The sequence below is a fragment of the Amblyomma maculatum genome, chromosome 3 (genome assembly GCF_055883805.1).
Source record: "Amblyomma maculatum isolate TAMU_Amacu chromosome 3, ASM5588380v1, whole genome shotgun sequence".
NCBI lineage: Eukaryota > Metazoa > Arthropoda > Arachnida > Ixodida > Ixodidae > Amblyomma > Amblyomma maculatum.
This window is the reverse complement of record NC_139346.1, coordinates 1,920,653-1,935,899: the sequence shown is the minus strand read 5'-3', so window position 1 is coordinate 1,935,899 and position 15,247 is coordinate 1,920,653.

The following is a 15,247-nucleotide window of genomic DNA, read 5'->3' as shown; positions in this document are numbered from 1 at the left end:
CGGTATTTCTCCTTCCCAGGCAGGAACCAAGCCTTTTCAACAATACCTGCATCAGGCTCACGTGGACTGGATTGGCGGCTGTCGTCACATTACCAACGCACTGGTCGTGCTTTGCTCTTGGTGGCTGTTATCGCAAACGAGGCATATTGGCGGCAGCGGCGTTAGAGCAAGGACGCCCACCTAATTCGCACCTACTTCGTTTTCCAGGTCGGCCCACTAACCCTGTTGCTGGCTTACCTGTGTTCCATACGACCGGCGTCTTTCACTCATCTTTGTTGCGGTATTTCTCCTTCCCAGGCAGGAACCAAGCCTTTTCAACAATACCTGCATCAGGCTCACGTGGACTGGATTGGCGGCTGTCGTCACATTATCAACGCACTGGTCGTGCTTTGCTCTTGGTGGCTGTTATCGCAAACGAGGCATTTTGGCGACAGCGGCGTCAGAGCAAGGACGCCCACCTAATTCGCACCTACTTCGTTTTCCAGGTCGGCCCACTAACCCTGTTGCTGGCTTACCTGTGTTCCATACGACCAAGCGAGGCGGTTTCCACTCATCATTGTTGCGGTATTTCGTCTTCCCAGGCAGGAACCAAGCCTTTTCAACAATACCTGCATCAGGCTCACGTGGACTGGATTGGCAGCTGTCATCACATTACCAACGCACTGGTCGTGCTTTGCTCTTGGTGGCTGTTATCGCAAACGACCCATTTTGGCAGCAGCGGCGGCAGAGCAAGGACGCCCACCTAATTCGCACCTACTTCGTTTTCCAGGTCGGCCCACTAACCCTGTTGCTGGCTTACCTGTGTTCCATACGACCAAGCGAGGCGTGTTCCACTCATCATTGTTGCGGTATTTCGTCTTCCCAGGCAGGAACCAAGCCTTTTCAACAATACCTGCATCAGGCTCACGTGGACTGAATTGGCGGCTGTCGTCACATTATCAACGCACTGGTCGTGCTTTGCTCTTGGTGGCTGTTATCGCAAACGAGGCATTTTGGCGGCAGCGGCGTCAGAGCAAGGACGCCCACCTAATTCGCACCTACTTCGTTTTCCAGGTCGGCCCACTAACCCTGTTGCTGGCTTACCTGTGTTCCATACGACCAAGCGAGGCGGTTTCCACTCATCATTGTTGCGGTATTTCGTCTTCCCAGGCAGGAACCAAGCCTTTTCAAAAATACCTGCATCAGGCTCACGTGGACTGGATTTTCGGCTGTCGTCACATTACCAACGCACTGGTCGTGCTTTGCTCTTGGTGGCTGTTATCGCAAACGACCCATTTTGGCGGCAGCGGCGTCAGAGCAAGGACGCCCACCTAATTCGCACCTACTTCGTTTTCCAGGTCGGCCCACTAACCCTGTTGCTGGCTTACCTGTGTTCCATACGACCAAGCGAGGCGTGTTCCACTCATCATTGTTGCGGTATTTCGCCTTCCCAGGCAGGAACCAAGCCTTTTCAACAATACCTGCATCAGGCTCACGTGGACTGGATTGGCGGCTGTCGTCACATTACCAACGCATTGGCCGTGTTTTGCTCTTGGTGGCTGTTATCGCAAACGAGGCATTTTGGCGGCAGCGGCGGCAGAGCAAGGACGCCCACCTAATTCGCACCTACTTCGTTTTCCAGGTCGGCCCACTAACCCTGTTGCTGGCTTACCTGTGATCCATACGACCAAGCGAGGCGTCTTTCACTCATCTTTGTTGCGGTATTTAGCCTTCCCAGGCAGGAACCAAGCCTTTTCAACAATACCTGCATCAGGCTCACGTGGACTGGATTGGCGGCATCGTCACATTACCAACGCACTGGTCGTGCTTTGCTCTTGGTGGCTGTTATCGCAAACGAGTCATTTTGGTGGCAGCGGCGGCAGAGCAAGGACGCCCACCTAATTCGCACCTACTTCGTTTTCCAGGTCGGCCCACTAACCCTGTTGCTGGCTTACCTGTGTTTCATACGACCAAGCGAGGCGTCTTTCACTCATCTTTGTTGCGGTATTTCGCCTTCCCATGCAGGAACCAAGCCTTTTCAACAATACCTGCATCAGGCTCACGCGGACTGGATTGGCGGCTGTCGTCACATTACCAACGCACTGGTCGTGCTTTGCTCTTAGTGGCCGTTATCGCAAACAAGGCATTTTGGCGGCAGCGGCGTCAGAGCAAGGACGCCCACCTAATTCGCACCTACTTCGTTTTCCAGGTCGGCCCACTAACCCTGTTGCCGGCTTACCAGTGTTCCATACGACCAAGCGAGGCGTCTTTCACTCATCTTTGTTGCGGTATTTCGCCTTCCCAGGCAGGAACCAAGCCTTTTCAACTATACCTGCATCAGGCTCACGTGGACAGGATTGGCGGCCGTCGTCACATTATCAACGCACTGGTCGTGCTTTGCTCTTGGTGGCCGTTATCGCAAACGAGGCATTTTGGCGGCAGCGGCGTCAGAGCAAGGACGCCCACCTAATTCGCACCTACTTCGTTTTCCAGGTCGGCCCACTAACACTGTTGCTGGCTTACCTGTGTTCCATACGACCAAGCAAGGCGTCTTTCACTCATCTTTGTTGCGGTATTTCGCCTTCCCAGGCAGGAACCAAGCCTTTTCAACAATACCTGCATCAGGCTCACGTGGACTGGATTGGCGGCTGTCGTCACATTATCAACGCACTGATCGTGCTTTGCTCTTGGTGGCTGTTATCGCAAACGAGGCATTTTGGCGGCAGCGGCGTCAGAGCAAGGACGCCCACCTAATTCGCACCTACTTCGTTTTCCAGGTCGGCCCACTAACCCTGTTGCTGGCTTACCTGTGTTCCATACGACCAAGCGAGGCGTCTTTCACTCATCTTTGTTGCGGTATTTCGCCTTCCCAGGCAGGAACCAAGCCTTTTCAACAATACCTGCGTCAGGTTCACGTGGACTGGATTGGCGGCTGTCGTCACATTATCAACGCACTGCTCGTGCTTTGCTCTTGGTGGCTGTTATCGCAAACGAGGCATTTTGGCGGCAGCGGTGTCAGAGCAAGGACGCCCACCTAATTCGCACCTACTTCGTTTTCCAGGTCGGCCCACTAACACTGTTGCTGGCTTACCTGTGTTCCATACGACCAAGCGAGGCGTCTTTCACTCATCTTTGTTGCGGTATTTCGCCTTCCCAGGCAGGAACCAAGCCTTTTCAACAATACCTGCATCAGGCTCACGTGGACTGGATTGGCGGCTGTCGTCACATTACCAACGCACTGGTCGTGTTTTGCTCTTGGTGGCTGTTATCGCAAACGAGGCATTTTGGCGGCAGCGGCGTCAGAGCAAGGACGCCCACCTAATTCGCACCTACTTCGTTTTCCAGGTCGGCCCACTAAGCCTGTTGCTGGCTTACCTGTGTTTCATACGACCAAGCGAGGCGGTTTCCACTCATCATTGTTGCGGTATTTTGTCTTCCCAGGCAGGAACCAAGCCTTTTCAACAATACCTGCATCAGGCTCACGTGGACTGGATTGGCGGCTGTCGTCACATTACCAACGCACTGGTCGTGTTTTGCTCTTGGTGGCTGTTATCGCAAACGACGCATTTTGGCGGCAGCGGCGTCAGAGCAAGGACGCCCACCTAATTCGCACCTACTTCATTTTCCAGGTCGGCCCACTAACCCTGTTGCTGGCTTACCTGTGTTCCATACGACCAAGCGAGGCGTGTTCCACTCATCATTGTTGCGGTATTTTGCCTTCCCAGGCAGGAACCAAGCCTTTTCAACAATACCTGCATCAGGCTCGCGTGGACTGGATTGGCGGCTGTCGTCACATTACCAATGCACTGGTCGTGCTTTGCTCTTGGTGGCTGTTATCGCAAACGAGGCATTTTGGCGGCAGCGGGGTCATAGCAAGGACGCCCACCTAATTCGCACCTACTTCGTTTTCCAGGTCGGCCCACTAACCCTTTTGCTCGCTTACCTGTGTTCCATACGACCAAGCAAGGCGTCTTTCACTCATCTTTGTTGCGGTATTTCGCCTTCCCAGGCAGTAACCAAGCCTTTTCAACAATACCTGCATCAGGCTCACGTGGACTGGATTGGTGGCTTTCGTCACATTACCAACGCACTGGTCCTGCTTTGCTCTTGGTGGCTGTTATCGCAAACGACGCATTTTGGCGGCAGCGGCGGCAGAGCAAGGACGTCCACCTAATTCGCACCTACTTCGTTTTCCAGGTCGGCCCACTAACCCTGTTGCTGGCTTACCTGTTTCATACGACCAAGCGAGGCGTCTTTCACTCATCTTTGTTGCGGTATTTCACCTTCCCAGGCAGGAACCAAGGCTTTTCAACAATACCTCCATCAGGCTAACGTGGAGTGGATTGGCGGCTGACGTCACATTACCAACGCACAGGTCGTGCTTTGTTCTTGGTGGCAGTTATCGCAAACGAGGCATTTTGGCGGCAGCGGCGTCAGAGCAAGGACGCCCACCTAATTCGCACCTACTTCGTTTTCCAGGTCGGCCCACTAATCCTGTTGCTGGCTTACCTGTGTTCCATACGACCAAGCGAGTGTCTTTCACTCATCTTTGTTGCGGTATTTCGCCTTTCCAGGCAGGAACCAGAAAGGTAGGCTTGAAAATCAATATTCAGAAGACTAAGGTAATGTTCAACAGCCTCGGGAAGGAACAGGAGTTTACATTAGGTAGCAAAATACTGGAAGTAGTAGGCGAATATATCTACTTAGGACAGGTAGTAACCGCAGATCCGGATCATGAAAAGGAAATAACAAGAAGAATAAGATTGGGATGGAGCGCATTTGGCAAGCACTCGCAGATTATGACTAGCAGCTTACCGGTATCGCTCAAGAGGAAAGTATACAACAGTTGCATCTTGCCTGTACTCACCTATGGGGCTGAAACGTGGAGGCTAACCAAGAGAGTTCTACTTAAGTTGAGGACAACCCAGAGGGCTATGGAACGAAAAATGGTAGGGGTAACATTAAGAGATAGAAAGCGTGCAGAGTGGGTCAGAGAAATAACTCAAGTTAACGACATTCTAGTGGAAATTAAGAAGAAGAAATGGGCATGGGCAGGACATGTAGTGCGAAGAGAGGATAACCGATGGTCGCTGAGGGTAACAAACTGGATTCCAAGGGAAGGAAAGCGTAGCAGGGGGCGGCAGAAAGTTAGGTGGTCGGATGAGATTAAGAAGTTCGCAGGGGTCAAGTGGATGCAGCTAGCACAGAACCGGGTTAAGTGGAGAGATATGGGAGAGGCCTTCGCCCTGCAGCGGGTATAATCAGGCTGATGATGATGATGATGATGAGGCAGGAACCAAGCCTTTTCAACAATACCTGCATCAGGCTCACGTGGACTGGATTGGCGGCTGTCGTCACATTACCAAGGCACTGGTCGTGCTTTGCTCTTGGTGGCCTTTATCGCAAACGACGCATTTTGGCGGCAGCGGCGTCAGAGCAAGGACGCCCGCCTAATTCGCACCTACTTCGTTTTCCAGGTCGGCCCACTTACCCTGTTGCTGGCTTACCTGTGTTCCATACGACCAAGCGAGGCGTGTTCCACTCATCATTGTTGTGGTATTTCGCCTTCCCAGGCAGGAACCAAGCCTTTTCAACAATACCTGCATCAGGCTCACGTGGACTGGATTGGCGGCTGTCGTCACATTACCAACGCACTGGTCGTGCTTTGCTCTTTGTGGCCGTTATCGCAAACGAGGCATTTTGGCGGCAGCGGCGGCAGAGCAAGGACGCCCACCTAATTCGCACCTACTTCGTTTTCCAGGTCGGCCCACTAACCCTGTTGCTGGCTTACCTGTGTTTCATACGACCAAGCGAGGCGTCTTTCACTCATCTTTGTTGCAGTATTTCGCCTTCCCAGGCAGGAACCAAGCCTTTTCAACAATACCTGCATCAGGCTCACGTGGACTGGATTGGCGGCTGACGTCACATTACCAACGCACTGGTCGTGCTTTGCTCTTGGTGGCCGTTATCGCAAACGAGGCATTTTGGCGGCAGCGGCGTCAGAGCAAGGACGCCCACCTAATTCGCACCTACTTCGTTTTCCAGGTCGGCCCACTTACCCTGTTGCTGGCTTACCTGTGTTCCATACGACCAAACGAGGCGTGTTCCACTCATCATTGTTGCGGTATTTCGCCGTCCCAGGCAGGAACCAAGCCTTTTCAACAATACCTGCGTCATGCTCACGTGGACTGGATTGGCGGCTGTCGTCACATTATCAACGCACTGGTCGTGCTTTGCTCTTGGTGGCCGTTATCGCAAACGAGGCATTTTGGCGGCAGCGGCGTCAGAGCAAGGACGCCCAATAATTCGCACCTACTTCGTTTTCCAGGTCGGCCCACTAACCCTGTTGCTGGCTTACCTGTGTTCCATACGACCAAGCGAGGCGTCTTTCACTCATCTTTGTTGCGGTATTTCGCCTTCCCAGGCAGGAACCAAGCCTTTTCAACAATACCTGCATCAGGCTCACGTGGACTGGATTGGTGGCTGTCTCCACATTACCAACGCACTGGTCGTGCTTTGCTCTTGGTGGCTGTTATCGCAAACGAGGCATTTTGGCGGCAGCGGCGGCAGAGCAAGGACGCCCACCTAATTCGCACCTACTTCGTTTTCAAGGTCGGCCCACTAACCCTGTTGCTGGCTTGCCTGTGTTTCATGCAACCAAGCGAGGCGTCTTTGACTCATCTTTGTTACGGTATTTCGCCTTCCCAGGCAGGAACCAAGCCTTTTCAACAATACCTCCATCAGGCTCACGTGGACTGGATTGGCGGCTGACGTCACATTACCAACGGACTGGTCGTGCTTTGCTCTTGGTGGCTGTTATCGCTAACGAGGCATTTTGGCGGCAGCGGCGGCAGAGCAAGGACGCCCACCTAATTCGCACCTACTTCGTCTTCCAGGTCGGCCCACTAACCCTGTTGCTGGCTTACCTGTGTTCCATACGACCAAGCGAGGCGTGTTCCACTCATCATTGTTGCGGTATTTCGCCTTCCCAGGCAGGAACCAAGCCTTTTCAACAATACCTGCATCAGGCTCACGTGGACTCGATTGGTGGCTGTCGTCACATTACCAACGCACTGGTCGTGCTTTGCTCTTGATGGCTGTTATCGCAAACGAGGCATTTTGGCGGCAGCGGCGGCAGAGCAAGGACGCCCACCTAATTCGCACCTACTTCATTTTCCAGGTCGGCCCAATAATCCTGTTGCTGGCTTACCTGTGTTTCATACGACGAAGCGAGGCGTCTTTCACTCATCTTTGTTGCGGTATTTCGCCTTCCCAGGTAGGAACCAAGCCTTTTCAACAATACCTGCATCAGGCTCACGTGGACTGGATTGGCGGCTGTCGTCACATTACCAACGCACTGGTCGTGCTTTGCTCTTGGTGGCCTTTATCGCAAACGACGCATTTTGGCGGCAGCGGCGTCAGAGCAAGGACGCCCGCCTAATTCGCACCTACTTCGTTTTCCAGGTCGGCCCACTTACCCTGTTGCTGGCTTACCTGTGTTCCATACGACCAAGCGAGGCGTGTTCCACTCATCATTGTTGTGGTATTTCGCCTTCCCAGGCAGGAACCAAGCCTTTTCAACAATACCTGCATCAGGCTCACGTGGACTGGATTGGCGGCTGTCGTCACATTACCAACGCACTGGTCGTGCTTTGCTCTTGGTGGCCGTTATCGCAAACGAGGCATTTTGGCGGCAGCGGCGGAAGAGCAAGGACGCCCACCTAATTCGCACCTACTTCGTTTTCCAGGTCGGCCCACTAACCCTGTTGCTGGCTTACCTGTGTTCCATACGACCAAGCGAGGCATCTTTCACTCATCTTTGTTGCGGTATTTCGCCTTCTCAGGCAGGAACCAAGCCTTTTGAACAATACCTGCATCAGGCTCACGTGGACTGGATTGGCGGCTGTCGTCACATTATCAACGCACTGGTCGTGCTTTGCTCTTGGTAGCCGTTATCGCAAACGAGGCATTTTGGCGGCAGCGGCGTCAGAGCAAGGACGCCCACCTAATTCGCACCTACTTCGTTTTCCAGGTCGGCCCACTAACCCTGTTGCTGGCTGACCTGTGTTCCATACGACCAAGCGAGCCGTCTTTCACTCATCTTTGTTGCAGTATTTCGCCTTCCCAGGCAGGAACCAAGCCTTTTCAACAATACCTGCATCAGGCTCACGTGGACTGGATTGGCGGCTGTCGTCACATTACCAACGCACTGGTCGTGCTTTGCTCTTGGTGGCTGTTATCGCAAACGAGGCATTTTGGCGGCAGCGGCGGCAGAGCAAGGACGCCCACCTAATTCGCACCTACTTCGTTTTCCAGGTCGGCCCACTAACCCTGTTGCTGGCTTACCTGTGTTCCATACGACCAAGCGAGGCGTCTTTCACTCATCTTTGTTGCGGTATTTCGCCTTCCCAGGCAGGAACCAAGCCTTTTCAACAATACCTGCATCAGGCTCACGTGGACTGGATTGGCGGCTGTCGTCACATTACCAACGCACTGGTCGTGCTTTGCTCTTGGTGGCTGTTATCGCAAACGAGGCATTTTGGCGGCAGCGGCGGCAGAGCAAGGACGCCCACCTAATTCGCACCTACTTCGTTTTCCAGGTCGGCCCACTAACCCTGTTGCTGGCTTACCTGTGTTTCATACGACCAAGCGAGGCGTCTTTCACTCATCTTTGTTGCGGTATTTCGCCTTCCCAGGTAGGAACCAAGCCTTTTCAACAATACCTGCATCAGGCTCACGTGGACTGGATTGGCGGCTGACGTCACATTACCAACGCACAGGTCGTGCTTTGCTCTTGGTGGCTGTTATCGCAAACGAGGCATTTTGGCGGCAGTGGCGGCAGAGCAAGGACGCCCACCTAATTCGCACCTACTTCGTTTTCCAGGTCGGCCCACTAACGCTGTTGCTGGCTTACCTGTGTTCCATACGACCAAGCGAGGCGTCTTTCACTCATCTTTGTTACGGTATTTCGCCTTCCCAGGAAGGAACCAAGCCTTTTCAAAAATACCTGCATCAGGCTCACGTGGACTGGATTGGTGGCTGTCGTCACATTACCAACGCACTGGTCGTGCTTTGCTCTTGGTGGCTGTTATCGCAAACGATGCATTTTGGCGGCAGCGGCGGCAGAGCAAGGACGCCCACCTAATTCGCACCTACTTCGTTTTCCAGGTCGGCCCACTGACCCTGTTGCTGGCTTACCTGTGTTTCATACGACCAAGCGCGGCGTCTTTCACTCATCTTTGTTGCGGTATTTCGCCTTCCCAGGCAGGAACCAAGCCTTTTCAACAATACCTGCATCAGGCTCACGTGGACTGGATTGGCGGCTGTCGTCACATTACCAACGCACTGCTCGTGCTTTGCTCTTGGTGGCTGTTATCGCAAACGAGGCATTTTGGCAGCAGCGGCGGCAGAGCAAGGACGCCCACCTAATTCGCACCTACTTCGTTTTCCAGGTCGGCCCACTAACCCTGTTGCTGGCTTACCTGTGTTCCATACGACCAAGCGAGGCGTGTTCCACTCATCATTGTTGCGGTATTTCGCCTTCCCAGGCAGGAACCAAGCCTTTTCAACAATACCTGCATCAGGCTCACGTGGACTGGATTGGCGGCTGTCGTCACATTACCAACGCACTGGTCGTGCTTTGCTCTTGGTGGCTGTTATCGCAAACGAGGCATTTTGGCGGCAGCGGCGGCAGAGCAAGGACGCCCACCTAATTCGCACCTACTTTGTTTTCCAGGTCGGCCCACTAACCCTGTTGCTGGCTTACCTGTGTTCCATACGACCAAGCGAGGCGTCTTTCACTCATCTTTGTTGCGGTATTTCGCCTTCCCAGGCAGGAACCAAGCCTTTTCAACAATACCTGCATCAGGCTCACGTGGACTGGATTGGCGGCTGTCGTCACATTACCAACGCACTGGTCGTGCTTTGCTCTTGGTGGCTGTTATCGCAAACGAGGCATTTTGGCGGCAGCGGCGGCAGAGCAAGGACGCCCACCTAATTCGCACCTACTTCGTTTTCCAGGTCGGCCCACTAACCCTGTTGCTGGCTTACCTGTGTTTCATACGACCAAGCGAGGCGTCTTTCACTCATCTTTGTTGCGGTATTTCGCCTTCCCAGGTAGGAACCAAGCCTTTTCAACAATACCTGCATCAGGCTCACGTGGACTGGATTGGCGGCTGACGTCACATTACCAACGCACAGGTCGTGCTTTGCTCTTGGTGGCTGTTATCGCAAACGAGGCATTTTGGCGGCAGTGGCGGCAGAGCAAGGACGCCCACCTAATTCGCACCTACTTCGTTTTCCAGGTCGGCCCACTAACGCTGTTGCTGGCTTACCTGTGTTCCATACGACCAAGCGAGGTGTCTTTCACTCATCTTTGTTACGGTATTTCGCCTTCCCAGGAAGGAACCAAGCCTTTTCAAAAATACCTGCATCAGGCTCACGTGGACTGGATTGGTGGCTGTCGTCACATTACCAACGCACTGGTCGTGCTTTGCTCTTGGTGGCTGTTATCGCAAACGATGCATTTTGGCGGCAGCGGCGGCAGAGCAAGGACGCCCACCTAATTCGCACCTACTTCGATTTCCAGGTCGGCCCACTGACCCTGTTGCTGGCTTACCTGTGTTTCATACGACCAAGCGCGGCGTCTTTCACTCATCTTTGTTGCGGTATTTCGCCTTCCCAGGCAGGAACCAAGCCTTTTCAACACTACCTCCATAAGGCTCACGTGGACTGGATTGGCGGCTGACGTCACATTACCAACGCACAGGTCGTGCTTTCTTCTTGGTGGCTGTTATCGCAAACGAGGCATTTTGGCGGCAGCGGCGTCAGAGCAAGGACGCCCACCTAATTCGCACCTACTTCGTTTTCCAGGTCGGCCCACTAACCCTGTTGCTGGCTGACCTGTGTTCCATACGACCAAGCGAGGCGTCTTTCACTCATCTTTGTTGCGGTATTTCGCCTTCCCAGGCAGGAACCAAGCCTTTTCAACAATACCTGCATCAGGTTCACGTGGACTGGATTGGTGGCTGTCGTCACATTACCAACGCACTGGTCGTGCTTTGCTCTTGGTGGCTGTTATCGCAAACGAGGCATTTTGGCGGCAGCGGCGGCAGAGCAAGGACGCCCACCTAATTCGCACCTACTTCGTCTTCCAGGTCGGCCCACTAACCCTGTTGCTGGCTTACCTGTGTTCCATACGACCAAGCGAGGCGTGTTCCACTCATCATTGTTGCGGTATTTCGCCTTCCCAGGCAGGAACCAAGCCTTTTCAACAATACCTGCATCAGGCTCACGTGGACTGGATTGGCGGCTGACGTCACATTACCAACGCACAGGTCGTGCTTTGCTCTTGGTGGCTGTTATCGCAAACGAGGCATTTTGGCGGCAGTGGCGGCAGAGCAAGGACGCCCACCTAATTCGCACCTACTTCGTTTTCCAGGTCGGCCCACTAACGCTGTTGCTGGCTTACCTGTGTTCCATACGACCAAGCGAGCCGTCTTTCACTCATCTTTGTTGCAGTATTTCGCCTTCCCAGGCAGGAACCAAGCCTTTTCAACAATACCTGCATCAGGCTCACGTGGACTGGATTGGCGGCTGTCGTCACATTACCAACGCACAGGTCGTGCTTTGCTCTTGGTGGCTGTTATCGCAAACGAGGCATTTTGGCAGCAGCGGCGGCAGAGCAAGGACGCCCACCTAATTCGCACCTACTTCGTTTTCCAGGTCGGCCCACTAACCCTGTTGCTGGCTTACCTGTGTTCCATACGACCAAGCGAGGCGTGTTCCACTCATCATTGTTGCGGTATTTCGCCTTCCCAGGCAGGAACCAAGCCTTTTCAACAATACCTGCATCAGGCTCACGTGGACTGGATTGGCGGCTGTCGTCACATTACCAACGCACTGGTCGTGCTTTGCTCTTGGTGGCTGTTATCGCAAGCGAGGCATTTTGGCGGCAGCGGCGGCAGAGCAAGGACGCCCACCTAATTCGCACCTACTTTGTTTTCCAGGTCGGCCCACTAACCCTGTTGCTGGCTTACCTGTGTTCCATACGACCAAGCGAGGCGTCTTTCACTCATCTTTGTTGCGGTATTTCGCCTTCCCAGGCAGGAACCAAGCCTTTTCAACAATACCTGCATCAGGCTCACGTGGACTGGATTGGCGGCTGTCGTCACATTACCAACGCACTGGTCGTGCTTTGCTCTTGGTGGCTGTTATCGCAAACGAGGCATTTTGGCGGCAGCGGCGGCAGAGCAAGGACGCCCACCTAATTCGCACCTACTTCGTTTTCCAGGTCGGCCCACTAACCCTGTTGCTGGCTTACCTGTGTTTCATACGACCAAGCGAGGCGTCTTTCACTCATCTTTGTTGCGGTATTTCGCCTTCCCAGGCAGGAACCAAGCCTTTTCAACAATACCTGCATCAGGCTCACGTGGACTGGATTGGCGGCTGACGTCACATTACCAACGCACAGGTCGTGCTTTGCTCTTGGTGGCTGTTATCGCAAACGAGGCATTTTGGCGGCAGTGGCGGCAGAGCAAGGACGCCCACCTAATTCGCACCTACTTCGTTTTCCAGGTCGGCCCACTAACGCTGTTGCTGGCTTACCTGTGTTCCATACGACCAAGCGAGGTGTCTTTCACTCATCTTTGTTACGGTATTTCGCCTTCCCAGGAAGGAACCAAGCCTTTTCAAAAATACCTGCATCAGGCTCACGTGGACTGGATTGGTGGCTGTCGTCACATTACCAACGCACTGGTCGTGCTTTGCTCTTGGTGGCTGTTATCGCAAACGATGCATTTTGGCGGCAGCGGCGGCAGAGCAAGGACGCCCACCTAATTCGCACCTACTTCGATTTCCAGGTCGGCCCACTGACCCTGTTGCTGGCTTACCTGTGTTTCATACGACCAAGCGCGGCGTCTTTCACTCATCTTTGTTGCGGTATTTCGCCTTCCCAGGCAGGAACCAAGCCTTTTCAACACTACCTCCATCAGGCTCACGTGGACTGGATTGGCGGCTGACGTCACATTACCAACGCACAGGTCGTGCTTTCTTCTTGGTGGCTGTTATCGCAAACGAGGCATTTTGGCGGCAGCGGCGTCAGAGCAAGGACGCCCACCTAATTCGCACCTACTTCGTTTTCCAGGTCGGCCCACTAACCCTGTTGCTGGCTGACCTGTGTTCCATACGACCAAGCGAGGCGTCTTTCACTCATCTTTGTTGTTGTATTTCGCCTTCCCAGGCAGGAACCAAGCCTTTTCAACAATACCTGCATCAGGTTCATGTGGACTGGATTGGTGGCTGTCGTCACATTACCAACGCACTGGTCGTGCTTTGCTCTTGGTGGCTGTTATCGCAAACGAGGCATTTTGGCGGCAGCGGCGGCAGAGCAAGGACGCCCACCTAATTCGCACCTACTTCGTCTTCCAGGTCGGCCCACTAACCCTGTTGCTGGCTTACCTGTGTTCCATACGACCAAGCGAGGTGTGTTCCACTCATCATTGTTGCGGTATTTCGCCTTCCCAGGCAGGAACCAAGCCTTTTCAACAATACCTGCATCAGGCTCACGTGGACTGGATTGGTGGCTGTCGTCACATTACCAACGCACTGGTCGTGCTTTGCTCTTGGTGGCTGTTATCGCAAACGAGGCATTTTGGCGGCAGCGGCGGCAGAGCAAGGACGCCCACCTAATTCGCACCTACTTCATTTTCCAGGTCGGCCCACTAACCCTGTTGCTGGCTTACCTGTGTTTCATACGACCAAGCGAGGCGTCTTTCACTCATCTTTGTTGCGGTATTTCGCCTTCCCAGGTAGGAACCAAGCCTTTTCAACAATACCTGCATCAGGCTCACGTGGACTGGATTGGCGGCTGTCGTCACATTACCAACGCACTGGTCGTGCTTTGCTCTTGGTGGCCTTTATCGCAAACGACGCATTTTGGCGGCAGCGGCGTCAGAGCAAGGACGCCCGCCTAATTCGCACCTACTTCGTTTTCCAGGTCGGCCCACTTACCCTGTTGCTGGCTTACCTGTGTTCCATACGACCAAGCGAGGCGTGTTCCACTCATCATTGTTGTGGTATTTCGCCTTCCCAGGCAGGAACCAAGCCTTTTCAACAATACCTGCATCAGGCTCACGTGGACTGGATTGGCGGCTGTCGTCACATTACCAACGCACTGGTCGTGCTTTGCTCTTGGTGGCCGTTATCGCAAACGAGGCATTTTGGCGGCAGCGGCGGCAGAGCAAGGACGCCCACCTAATTCGCACCTACTTCGTTTTCCAGGTCGGCCCACTAACCCTGTTGCTGGCTTACCTGTGTTCCATACGACCAAGCGAGGCATCTTTCACTCATCTTTGTTGCGGTATTTCGCCTTCTCAGGCAGGAACCAAGCCTTTTCAACAATACCTGCATCAGGCTCACGTGGACTGGATTGGCGGCTGTCGTCACATTATCAACGCACTGGTCGTGCTTTGCTCTTGGTAGCCGTTATCGCAAACGAGGCATTTTGGCGGCAGCGGCGTCAGAGCAAGGACGCCCATCTAATTCGCACCTACTTCGTTTTCCAGGTCGGCCCACTAACCCTGTTGCTGGCTGACCTGTGTTCCATACGACCAAGCGAGCCGTCTTTCACTCATCTTTGTTGCAGTATTTCGCCTTCCCAGGCAGGAACCAAGCCTTTTCAACAATACCTGCATCAGGCTCACATGGACTGGATTGGCGGCTGTCGTCACATTACCAACGCACTGGTCGTGCTTTGCTCTTGGTGGCTGTTATCGCAAACGAGGCATTTTGGCGGCAGCGGCGGCAGAGCAAGGACGCCCACCTAATTCGCACCTACTTCGTTTTCCAGGTCGGCCCACTAACCCTGTTGCTGGCTTACCTGTGTTCCATACGACCAAGCGAGGCGTGTTCCACTCATCATTGTTGCGGTATTTCGCCTTCCCAGGCAGGAACCAAGCCTTTTCAACAATACCTGCATCAGGCTCACGTGGACTGGATTGGCGGCTGTCGTCACATTACCAAAGCACTGGTCGTGCTTTGCTCTTGGTGGCTGTTATCGCAAACGAGGCATTTTGGCGGCAGCGGCGGCAGAGCAAGGACGCCCACCTAATTCGCACCTACTTTGTTTTCCAGGTCGGCCCACTAACCCTGTTGCTGGCTTACCTGTGTTCCATACGACCAAGCGAGGCGTCTTTCACTCATCTTTGTTGTGGTATTTCGCCTTCCCAGGCAGGAACCAAGCCTTTTCAACAATACCTCCATCAGGCTC